At 42.7% G+C, this 13254-nt stretch overlaps 1 pseudogene; it reads right to left on the bottom strand.

Annotated features, from left to right (window-relative positions):
* Positions 1–11919: 11919 nt before the first annotated feature.
* Positions 11920–12013, bottom strand: LOC138417973 (U6 spliceosomal RNA; annotated as a pseudogene).
* Between the last annotated feature and the right edge of the window lie 1241 nt (positions 12014–13254).

Below are 13254 nucleotides of genomic sequence, written 5' to 3'. Positions count from 1 at the left end.
TCTGCACAGCACCCTGGAGTCCCCCAACAGGAAGGAGACAGTTGCCCATAGCAGTAAATTTCTCACTCCCGTACCTTGTCGAGGTGTCCTTCCCCTCCCCTCCTCTCTTCCCCATTCTGTATGTGTGCTTCCTGGAAGCACCTCCCCAGGTAACTACTTGCCCTCAAGGCTTGTTCTCAGAACCTCCTTTCAGATAGGACCCAACGTTAGACAATGTAATGAGCAAATGCTAGAGCCAAGATTCAAATTCATTTGACTCAATATTTTCTACATCAAGCAGGAGAGAGAACTTTTCATATGGTCTCTTGTCTCCACTCCAGGCTGTTGTGGTGGACACTCCACTGGCCAGATTAGAGCAGGGGGTCACCGTCCTCACCAAGGATCATTGTCGTCCCCAGGGCCCTGACTTGATCCTTCCAAAGCAACAGCCTCAGAAAGACTTCTTGGCCCTTGAGCATCTGGGAAGATGGGTATCATGACAGACAGGTATCATTTCTGAGAATCCATGAAGAGTTTGGAGGGAAGGTTTTTGGAAACTGGACATATGACTCATGTCTAAACGGCCAGCGCAGTGGGGAAGGAGAAATGTCACTCTGCTCACACCTGTTTCCTCGTAGTCACAGCACAGCTGCAGTGCCACCGACAGTGGCATCTGCATTTGCCCACTCTGGTCAGGGGCCAGAAACCCAGTGACCTATGGTTGGAATCTCCCTGCAAGGATGAAGTTCCTTTGCAGGTCAATCGCAGCAAGTCATTTCAAGAAGGAAGGATTACCCAAGCTATTGAAGAATGATTACCTTTCACCGCAGCCTTTATTGTTGACACCTCACCCAATTTAATCCCACTAGTCAAGTCTAGTTGGGAAAACCACCACTGTGGCTGCCTTCACAAACAATGGGCACATCAGGGCCAAGAGCCCAGCCACCAGAGAAGGGGGCATTGCCTGGCACAGTTGGGACCAGACTTGAAACTTAATAAATACACCGGAAATTTAGTCAAGGTTTTACTTTAAGACTGGTAAGTTGCGTGAACTAAGGTCAACTGATCTAGTTTTTGAAAAAGAGGGATGATAGGAAGAGGTGATGATAAATAGCCAGAAGCATGTTGGTTCACAGATGTCTGCTGCCTTGATATCCTTGAGAGTCTCTCTTTCTACAGCTACCCTTTTCCTTTAAAAAAAAAAAAATCATGGGAGTATAGTTGACTTAAAATGTTGTGTTCCCTGTTCCTTCATATTCAAAAAATGATTTAAAATGGCTTCATATTAAAAGTGGTTTGTGACATTTAAAAACCATTTAAGTAGATCTTAAAATTTTTCATTACTAGAAAAACTAATTTGTAACCAGCGTTTGGTGATGGATGTTAACTAAATTTATTGTTGTGATCATTTTGCAATACACACAAATACTGAGTCTTTTCGTTGTAAACCTGGAAATAACCTTAAACGTAAGCTATATCCTGTTGTTTCATCACTAATTTGTGTCCAATTCTTTGCAGCCTTATGGACCCCAGCTTCATAGGCTTCCCTGCCTCTCACTGTCTCCCAGTGAGTGAGTGAAGTCACTCAGCCGTGTCTGACTCTTTGCGACCCCATGGACTGTAGCTTGCCAGGCTCTTCCGTCTGTGGGATTTTCCAGGCAAGAGTACTGGAGTGGGTTGCCATTTCCTTCCCCAGAGGATCTTCCCGACCCAGGGATCAAACCCAGGTTTCCCGCATTGTAGGCAGATGTTTTACCATCTGAGCCACCAGGGAAGCCCCCAGAGTTGGCTCAAACTCATGTCCATTGAGTCGGTGATGCCATACAACCGTCTCATGCTCTTTTACTGCCTTTTCTTCCTGCCTTCAATCTTTCCCAGCATCAGAGTCTTTTCTAATAGGTCAGCTCTTTGAAGCAGGTGGTCAAAGTATTGGAGCTTCAGCTTCAGCATCAGTCCTTCCAACGAATATTCAGGGTTGATATCTAAAATTTTTTAAATGGCTTGTGTAATTTCAAGAAGCTCCCTTGGGCCAGAGATGGGAAAATCTGAGCACCTAATAAAGATAATAACCAATATAATAACTTGACAAATTTGTGTGAATACATGAGTTCATAATAATTTAAAATTATTTGGAAACCTTTGAGGGGTCGAAGTGAACCAACACACTGTTCCGTGGTAGCTCAGCTGGTAAAGAATCTGCCTGCAATACAGGAGACCCTGGTTCGATTCCTGGGTTGGGATGATCCCCTGGAGAAGGGATAGGCTATTCACTCCAGTATTCTTGGGTTTCTCTGGTGGCTCAGCTGGTAAAGAATCTGCCTGCAATACAGGAGACCTGGGTTTGATCTCTGGGTTGAGAAGATCCCTTGGAGAAGGGCATGGCAAACCACTCCAATATTCTTGCCTGGAGAATCCCATGGACAGAGGAGCCTGGTGGGCTACAGTTCATAGGGTCACAAAGAGTGGGACATGACTGAGCGAGTAAGCACAGCGCGCACACAGCACAAATGAAGGGAATGAGTCAGTTAGAAAAGGGTGAAAACAGCAGAAACTAACAGAAAAGCAGCTACATTCCAATCAAAATTCATTAAAAAATATGAAAAAGTCCTATGCCCTGTATAAATTAATAAATATGAAGCCTCAATTAAATAGAGTTGGGTGACCAGAAGGGCAGCTCTCATACCCTGTAACAATAGCAGAGCTCAACAGGGGACAGAAAGACTTCTTCATTCCTGGCAAGAATTCAGCCAGTGAAAACTCAATAGTCTCTCTGTTTCCTCCAGCCCTCCCAGCTTCCTCATCCCTGCTATAAAAGCACTCTCCTTGCCTTGCTATCTGGGGAGCTTGCACGAGGCTCATCATAGTTGCAGTCCTTGAACTGCAATTCTCTGCTGATCCTGAATAAACCTGTCTGTACTGGAGGAATATCTGGCAGTCTGTCTCCTGTCAACAGCCCCATGCCATGTACTCACAGAGGTTCTGGCAGGTCACCACCGAGTCTTGCTGGGGAGGCATTCTTTCTCCTGAAGCAATCCTCCCTGCCATGTGCCTTTCCTTCCCCACTGTTGCCTTTGACACCTAGCTCCCCCTGCTTCCCCAGTTGCGACCTTCCTTCTGTGTCCTCAGCCCATGCTGGACACAAGGGGCTTCCTTCTTTTCCCAAACACTCCACTCTTATGAGCCAGTTCCATTTGGAAGACTTTAATTGAATTGAGGAAATGAGGGCAGAAGGAAGCACAAAAAAAAACAAATTAAAACCGAATCTTCATTTTGAACTACACTGACCACATTCGCTCCTTGGGAAATTTCTTCCATCTTTGGTTGATTTTCATTATCTACAGATGAATGAATACATGTCATCTGTATATCTTGGGTTCCCTCCCCACCCTTTAAGAATGTTTACTTATTTGGATGCCTCGGGTCTTTGTTGCATCACGTGGGATCTCTTGTTGAGGCAAGCATACTTGGTTGCTTCACGAGGCATGTGGGATGTTACTTTCTCACCAGAGATTGTACCAGCGTCCCCTGCATTGGAAGATGGATTCTTAAACACTGGACCAACAGGGAGCTTCCTGCCCCCACATCTTTTTATTAACTTCTTTTCAAATATCCTTCAAAATCCTTCTCCCAGTTACCACTAGCCCCTACCAGCCTCTTCAAACTTTCTTAAGCTTTTTATTGTTAAAGGCAAACATGTTAACCCTTCCTTGATTAAATCTCTTCTCATTCAGATTATGCCCTGGAGAACATGGCATAGATATAATCAAATATGCCCATTAAAATTGCTTTTCTTAAAAACAAGGCAAATTTCTCACTAAATAGAATTCTGGTTTCTTGAGGGTCTGACTCAAACCCCAGTCAGGTTTCTTATTTTCAATTTTCTCATTATAGTGAAAAGTCTCTAAAATTTTTAAAGGCTTAATTTCAAGTATTCGTAGGTGCTATTAATCAAAGATGCAGTATGTATACATTTCAAACAAACGCTGTTCATCAGCCGCCAACTGTGTTTTGTTTTGTGTAGTCTGTTTCCCCCACAGGCACCAGCCCTCACCTTGTATCCAAAGTTCAGGTCTTTCAGCTTTGTTCATTGTAGTATTCATCTATGACCTTCGAAAACAGACTGTTGCTTTGCTTGGGAAAAAAACCTAATTACTGTAGTTAAATGAACTGGAATTAATTAAGTTGTGGGTACTTGACATTTTAGTTAATTAGTCTTATCTATCATAAAAAGAAAAATTGGGCTTTTTAATCTTTCTGTTTTATCAACCATGCTGAAAATCCATATCGTTTTTAGAAGCATGTGTGCAGGGGTGGGGTGAGAGGATCAAGTCTCACAGGCTGTTTGACCCAGAAGAAAACACAAGATGCTACTGAATTATGGCTAGAAACTTCTTAGCTGGAGAGAATCCTCGAAAAAGAATCATGGGCTTCTGCATTGCTGAACAGGGACTTTGGAGACAGCCTAGACTAGGGACCTTTGCACAGAAAATTTGCTCAACTGAGAAAAGGGGCACTGTCCTCAGTGCTTACTTGCTTGTTTAATAAAGAAATTATTTATTCATTTGGCTATGTCAGGTCTTAGCTGTGGCATGTGGGATCTAGTTGCCTGACCTCGGATCAAACCTGGGTCTTCTGTATGGGAAGCATGGAGTCTTAGCCACTGGACCATGAGGAAAGTCCCAAAGATTTTTTTTTTTTTTGATGTGGACTATTTTTAAACTGTTTATTGAATCAACCTGAATACTCTTTGGGAGGACTTATGCTGTAGTACAATCTCCTTTACTTTGGCCATCTGATGCGAACAGCTGACTCGTTGGAAAAGACCCTGATGCTGGAAAAGATTGAAGGCAGAAGGAGAAGAGGGCGAAAGAGGACAAGATGGTTGGATGGCATCACTGATTCAATGGACATGAACTTGGGCAAACTCCTGGAGATGGCGAGGGACAGGGAAGCCTAGTGTGCTGCAGTCCATGGGGTCCTGAAGAGTTGGACATGACTTGGTGAATGAACACCATTTTTAAAGTCTTTATTGAATTTGTTAGAATATTGCTTCTTCTTCTTTTTTTTTTTTAATTTTAGTTTTTTGACCATGAGGCATGTAGAAGCTTAGCTCCCCAACCAGGGGTCGAACCCGCACTCCTTGCATTGGAAGGGGAAATCTCAGCCACTGGACCACCAGGGATGTGCTTATGTGTTGAGTCTCATTTCCTCAGGAGTCCCACACTTTCTTTCCATCCCCATGTGTCCAATGTGAACAGCATCCCACCGCCAACCAGGAGATGAATTTCTAAGAGCTCATGTGAGGTTTGCTGAAGGTACCAAAAGTCCATGATCCTTCAGCCTTTCTGTTCCACTCCCGGGGCGTGGAAGGGATAATCTACAAGGGAGTGTCTATAGTGGCATCATGTCTTTATTTGTTCACAGAAGTGGAAAGAAACATGAAAGGACAAGGGACTTGTCTTATTTCTGTGACCCTATAAATAAGCCATAACTGCCTTCTAGGAAGGCTGGGAAATTTCATATTTTCATCAGCAGTATATGAGATGATGCTTCTCCCTGGAGTTATATTGATGTTATAGCTCTTTTTTTTTTTAATAGATTTTCAATCTGATGGATGTAAACTAATACTTTGTTGTTAGGGTAAATTGCATTTCCTTGATGACTAGTGACTTTAGCATCTTTTCATATGTATATTGACCATTTGGCAGTAACCATTAGAGTCTAAACTGTATATTCTTGGGTTTTAGTATTAAAAATCATTATTTATTTGGCTGGTGTCAGGTCTTGGTTACAGCATGTGGGATCTTAGTTCCCTGACGAGGGATTGAGCCCGTGTTCCCTGCATTGCAAGGCAGATTCGTAACCACTGGACCACCAGGAAAATTTCCCTGAACTGTTTTTCTTTTTTTTTAAATTAATGTATGTGGCTGCACTGGGTTTTTTAAATTAATGTATGTGGCTGCACTGGGTTTTAGTTGTGGCATGTGGGATCTTTACTTGGGGCATGTAAACTCCTAGCTGTGGCATGTGGGCTGTAGTTACCTGACCAGGGATTGAACCTGCATTGGGAGCGCAGAGTCTTAGCCACTGGACCACCAGGGGGTCCCTAAATTGTATATTCTTGATAAATCAGTTCCATTCCCAGAAATACAAAAATCCATTGAAATAATACCAACATATGTAAATACTTATATTTATAACAGCATTGTTCATAGCTAAAAACTAGACATGGGTCAGTCAATATCCACTAACAGAGAAGAGGTTGGTGGAATTATGATGTATCTATACCATGAAATGGGGCTTCCCTGGTGTCTCAGTGGTAAAGAATCTGCCTGCTGAGGGAGGAGACGCAGGAGACATAGGTTTGATCCCTGGGTTGGGAGGATCCCCTAGAGAAGGAAATAGCAACCTACTCCAGTATTCTTCTCTGAAAAATTCCATGGACAGAAGAGTCCATCAGGCTACAGTCCATGGGGTTGCAAAGAGTCAGACATGACTGAGCTACTGAGGACGATACCATGAAATAGTATATAGGCATTAAGAAAGAACAAATTTTTGAAAATTAAAAAAAGCAAAGAAAGAACAAATCGTGGCATACAAAGACTTCTGTACGGTGTTATTGAATGAGTAAAGTAAGAAGCAGAAACTAGGTATAATATCATCCCATTTGGGGATGCAGTACCATCCTTGGACCCAGGGCCCTGGGTCTTGTACATCAGAGGCCTTGCTCTGGTCCTTTTCCAGAGTGGATGTGTGCAGGGCTCAGGAAATGTGCCCATGAAGATACCCTGTGCTTCTGTTCAGACCCTGGGACCCTCTGCAGACCTCTTCCCTTGCTCTTTACTCTCAAGTGTGACCATGCTAAGTTATGCACCCCTAGGCCTGAGGGGCGGCTTTTGGTGGAGGATGTGAATGGGACTTAAGCTTGAAGGCCAGGTATCCATGTGTATTGGTACAAGGTCCTTTGCTGTGGAGGATGGAATCAGGCTAAGAAGCCAAGGAGGCGACCACAGGCTGAGTCTCTTATTTGCATTCTTGCCACAGTCAAACAAATATGGCAGGCAGGCCACCCACAGACATGGTGCCGTGGACCAACAACCAGGGCACTCTGAGTGAGTGAGTGTGGGAAGTTGTTCCGTGCTGCTACCCAGGAGTTGTCCGGTCCAGCCCAAACATATTGTTCTTTTTCTGTTCATTGTTTAGGCAAGGATACTATTCCCAGCAGAGTGTCTTTCAGGATGCTGCACACTGAGAGAATGGAGCCCCAGACAATAACTGTACCTCTAGAGTTACATAGAGCTGTTAGCATCTGCAGAGCTGGCCCTTCCTGGAGCCACAGGCACAAACCCAACACAGCACAAACAGGATGCCCCGGGGGCAGAGCAGGCCTGTGATTCCAGGAAAATACTTGAAAAAGCGTGTTCAGACCCAGAGCATGTCCCTCACCCACGGAGTTAAAGATGGGAGGTGCGTCTCAGAACCCACTAAGCATCTTTCTGGCTTACCCAGTGCAAGGTACAGATTTCTCACTCCAGACTATAAATTCACGTGCCAATAGATCTCTATGTGGATTTACATGTGGGTATCTGCATGAGGTGGTTCCTGTCTGAAGAGGAGAGTCAGGATATTGACCAAGAAAATCCAGATCAAGAACCTCCCTCCCAGACTCAATTATAATGAGATTCTTTTCCCTCTGGTTTTATTGTGCTTCACATAAAACCTATTAAAGTTCCATGGAAAAAGATGTCTCTCAATATCTTGTGTCTTACTCAAAAGGTTCAGACATTTATTTGGGCTTACAGATGTTGAAAGCATTTTAAACTATTACATAATCATGACGTTTTAGTTGGAATGAAGCTTTTAGTTCAATAATTTTTCAAAGGTTTTTTTTTAATTCTTCCTCAAAGAAGAAGTGAAACAGATCAAAGCTGAGCTGATCTAGCTGAATTAGAGCTGAGAATGTCTATCTTCATACACTGACTTCTCCATCCCCTCTGTGGAAACTTCTAGGGTGAGGAGAGAACAGGTGTCATCACTAAATCCCTTGACTCCTTTGAGCCCGGTCTAAATACCGCTCATCAATTCACTCTTCCTTATTTTAGACAGAAAAACAATTATCAAGAGGTTAGCCTTTGGGAGTAAGTAAAGATTTGTTATTGTCCAAAGTATATAAAATTTTAAGATTTTAATATAATAACAGCAACAGTGGCCAGTACTTGATGAGCACTATAGGTCAGGCCCTGTGCCAAGCATCTTCCCCCTGGTACCTCATGGAACTGTCTTGACAACCCTAGCAGACAGACACTAGTATTATCCTCATTTTCAGATGAGGAAACTTAGGCTTTGGTTCAGATCTGTGGACCTTCATGCCGGAATCTTCACCTCTTCTGGCTCCAGCAGGGTTTCTCAATTGTGGCACCACTGACCTTCAGAACCAGGTAATTCTTTGGTCCAGAGAACTGTCCTGGGCATTGCAGGATGTTGAGCAGCAACCCTGGCCCCTCTCTACCTTCCAGATGCCAGTCTCATCCTCTCAGTTGTGGCAATCAAAAGTGTCTCCAGACTTTACCAAATGTTCCATGGAAGGCAAAATCACCCCCAGCTAGAAAACACTGGCCAACAGATAGACTAAGTATTCATAAAATTGTTTCATGGAGTACCATCTTCACCCAGCTGCCCACAAGGATCTATCACAGGGACCAGCTACATAGCTGACAGAGGGCACCAAGCAATACTCACTTGGGGGAACTGTTGATGAAAGAAGTTTCTCCCGTGTACTCAAAGCAACAGCTGTAGCTATTGAATGTTTCCTCTTATGAGCTGTCTTTCTCCATAGATGTTGGTTGGTACAAGTGTCTCACTCATGACAATTTCTTTTGCCAAAATTATATCCAATAGGAGGCTGATCCCAATCTGGGAGCCTGGAGATGGAGCTAATGTGGGGGTTCATTGTATTTTACTTATTTTTTACAGTATTTATTAATTTGATTTATTTATTTGGCTGTGTCATGTCTTAGGTATAGTGTAGGGATCTTCGCTGCATTCTTCAGGATCTTTCATTGCAACACGCTGATTCTCTAGTTGTCTCACACGGGCTTAGTTGCTCCTCTGCGTGTGAGATCTTAGTTCCCTGCCCGGGGGTCGAGCTCACGTCTTCTGCATTGCAAGGCAGATTCTTAACCACTGGACCACCAGGGAAGTCCCTGGGGGTCCATTTTAGGAGAAAGGAATGAACATGTCAATGAGCAAAGAATGAAGCTGAAGCTGAAGCTCCAATGCTTTGGCCACCTGACTCATTGGAAAAGGCCTGGATGCTGGGAAAGACTGAAGGCGAGAGGAGAAGGGGATGACAGAGGATGAGATGGTTGGATGGCATCACCGACTCCATGGACATGAGTTTGAGTAAGCTCTGGGAGTTGGTGAAGGACAGGGAAGCCTGGCGTGCTGCAACCCATGGGGGTGCAAAGAGTCGGACACGACTGAGCAACTGAACTGAACTGAACTGAAAGAAGGAAGTACAGAGCTGTGGAGGTGCTCATCTAAGTGAGCGGCCGCTAAGTTGAAGCTTCATTTGCTTTACGGTGGAACCGCCTCTGTGCACACAGACAAGGCCTTGGAATCCTGCCTATTTTATTCACACGTAGGAAGACTTGACTCCACTGAGCATAGTCATTTAGCATTCTTTCTCATTCAGGCAGCATCACCGTTTCCTCTTTTGTGATGGCCTTGCTGTATCAGGGTGATGGAAGCTTCCTTGTCATTACCAGGATTTATGTGATCTTGTCCCCAAATATGGTATCCAAATTATGGAAGGAATTTGTCTTGCTTAGTAGCAATTTAATATAGCTGGTGGAAAGTAAAATGGAGTAAATAGCTGAAAAAGTGAGATCCGTTTCACTGATGAAAATCATACTGCAGGTTTGAAGTAGCCAACTTTCTGACTATTAAAAAGAATTATGCTTTGCTACCCTGCTCATAAAGTGTCCCAGAGAAGTTTCTGATCAATAACTTTTCCTTTGCTTTATTAAGCACAGAAAGTGATTGGGTGGAAAAATCAACTTGATAAACCTCAGCAATAATTTAATTTGTCTTCCTTAAAATTTCTCATCCAGTCGGCGAGAGTAAAAAATGTGGTAAAAACATTAGAGAGAAGAGTGGATTATGGTAACAAGGAAAGACAGTCTGTCCAGGAATGCCATCCCCATGTCATTAATATGGTTCATACTTCATCTGATGTTGGGAGAGAGGCGGCAGATTGCTGAAGACTGTCCTTTCCTACCCAGCAGGTCCTGCCACACTTCCCGGTTAAGAAAAGCAAGCCACATCCTCCTCCTCCTCTGTTTCATATAAACCTCCATCTCCCTTCCATTCTACTCTGAGAAATATGAAACTTTGATTTCCATTCTCCCCTTGTCCCTCTGTGTCCTCTGAGAGTGACCCAGCGTAGAAGGTAAAGATTGGTAAATAAAGTTGGTTTCTAAAAGCTGGTGGAGCACCCTCGAAGAGGATGCCTGTTGATGTCACTCCATAACCTTAGAGGGTGGATCCCTTTACCAACCAGGACATCCGTCCTCCAGCTGCTGGGCGTGGTGGCAGGTGATACTGGGTGCAGCTTCTGTAGAGAACTGCCCTTGGCCAAATTTCGTTCATTTGCTAGGGCTGATGTAACAAAACACTACAGACTACGTGGATTAAACAACAGAAATTCATCTCCTCGTAGTTCTGAAGGTCACAAGTCCAGCCCAGACCAAGCGTCAGAGCATTGGTTTCATTCCTGGGTCTCTCCCCTTGACTTGGAGGGAGTCATCCTCTTCTGCTGTTTTCCATGGTCTTCCATATGCATGCACGCGCGTATGTGTCTTTGTTCAATTTTTCTCTTCTTATAAAGACACTAGCAGTGGTGGATGACATTTTAACTTAATTATCTCTTTAAAGACCCTATCTCCAAATGCAGTCACTTTCTGAGGGACTTAGGAGTTAGGAATATGAATTCAGGGAGGCAAAATTCAGCTAGTAACAAAAGGCCACCATTGTGACCCGGCTGCCCACAGCCAGGGGCTGCGATGGGGTTCAAAATGTAGGCCCTCTTGCCTCCAGGTTAGACCAACTCTGTGGGGACATGCGCCTGCTTAGCTTCTATTCCTTGTCCTATCCAGCTCCCCTCATGTCCTTTCTCCTGATAATTCTTCTCCAACAAATAACTTTCACAAGAATATCCATCTCAGCCTCTGATCTTAGAATCCAGCAGACGCATTTTCCAGCCATGGTTCAGCTTGCCATTTACCTTCGGACACCCTGAGCATCATTTTCCTTGCCTGTAAAATGACGGGGATGGTCAGATGCCCTCTAAAGCTCTAGCCAGCTCCTACCACCATATATGTCCAGCTAGCCAGGCCAGTCCTCCTTTATTTCTGCTGTCACTAAGGCATCCACTGCAAAGCTTACCTCCATAGAATTGGAGTCCTTAGCTGACACCAAGGCTCTTTTCTGATATTTTCTTCTGCTATTTTAAGTGGTTAAGGAAGATAAATGATGAGCAGCTATGTAAAACCTGCCACCAAGGTTGCCACCAGAGAGGCCTCCAGAACCTTCTCTGTCTTGACCAGACTTTAGGTAAGATCATCATATATAGTCAAATCTGTAACTGGCAAAAGAATCTCTCAAAAACCACCAAATTGCCAAGTAAGAATAGTACAGTACTTGTCAATTGAATAAAACCAATTTCTTTCCCCATCGGACAGGAACAAATCACTGAGGCTAACCAGTCCACTCAAAGTTTTATATTTTATTAAAACCAAAAGGTAATCAACAGCACACTATTATTTTATATACCACTCGAGAAAAAAAATTATCAATCCCAACTCAAGTAAATGCATTTTTATTGGTTAGAATTTTTTGTCCTAATGAAAGAGAATTTTTTTATCCCTATTGAATTTTTTTTTTAATATGGAACGCTTCATGAATTTGCGCAGGGGCCATGCTAATCTTCTCTGAATCGTTCCAATTTTAGTATATGTGCTGCCGAAGCAAGCACCCTATTGAATTTTTTAACAACAGCCTTGAATTTTTTTAGCCCTATTGAATGAATTAGATTCATTTAAGCATTTTTTCATCAATCACTCTCAAACATTAGAAAAGCAAAGTATTCAGGAAAAACTGTTTAAAGTACTCTTAAAAATTGTTCACATTTGGAGTTTAATTCTGAATCACTTTGTTTCCATTTTCCCAATGACTGTATTGATATTTTGTACCAAAAGAACGGGTTATGAGGCACTTGTTAAAATGTGTGCACCGTGATTGTCTGTTGGATTTTCTTCCAAGCCATTGACACCATATTATAAGGTTAATTTTTTTTTCTTTTTTACTTTTCATTATGGAGACTTCTGAACAAATACAAAAGCAACAGAATAGAATAATGAGCCACGGTTCTGTGTATCCATCACCCAGCACGTTCACTCACTTTCACACCTTTATCTGCCTTTTCCTCTTCTGTATAATTTTGAAACAAATGTCTGACAAATCATTTCATATGACATGTCATTCTGACACGTGTCTGAAATATCATTCATCCATAAATCTTTTACTATATATCTTTTAAAAAATACGATTACTTTTAGCATACTCACTATACCTTTTCAAACCCTGAAAATAATTCTTTAACATAATCAGATATCCAGGCAATATTCAAATTTCCAACCATCTCATAAGTGTCATGACATTTCTTGAAACTTTCTTTTAAAAATTAGAATTCAAGTCATGTTTTCACATGATAGTTTTCTGAAATGTCCTTTTTTTTAAAACTACAGGCTCCCTTTCATTCTTTTTCTTTTTTCCCTTGAAATTTATTTCCTGAAGAAATTGGGTTGTTTGCCCTTGCAGAATTTGTTGCCATCTGAATTTTGTTGATTTCATCCCTGTGGTGTAATTTAAAAGATCGCTTTGTCCCCTGTATTTCCTGTAAATTGTTTTTTTGATCTAAAAGCGGATCACAGATAGGTTTGAATTTGGGGCAAGCACTCCATAGGTAATGCTGTATTCTTCCATCAGGTGGCGCTATGCCCAGTTGTCTCATGATTAGCAGCCACGGAAGTTTCATACCAGGGCCCATTAGTTCATTAACAGCTATAAAAAGGTGATATTCCGAATCTATAATTCCTCATCATTTAATGGTTGAAAGCGTCTGTAAAGAGAAACTTTTTCTCATCTCCCATTTCTGCAAGTCTTAATACATGCACCAGTCAGGAATGGTCATTTCAGCAATACAGCCTGACCATG

The sequence above is a fragment of the Ovis canadensis genome, chromosome 13 (genome assembly GCF_042477335.2).
Source record: "Ovis canadensis isolate MfBH-ARS-UI-01 breed Bighorn chromosome 13, ARS-UI_OviCan_v2, whole genome shotgun sequence".
Classification (NCBI taxonomy): domain Eukaryota; kingdom Metazoa; phylum Chordata; class Mammalia; order Artiodactyla; family Bovidae; genus Ovis; species Ovis canadensis.
The sequence above is the reverse complement of the archived record's forward strand: the minus strand, read 5'-3'. Positions and strand labels throughout refer to the sequence as shown.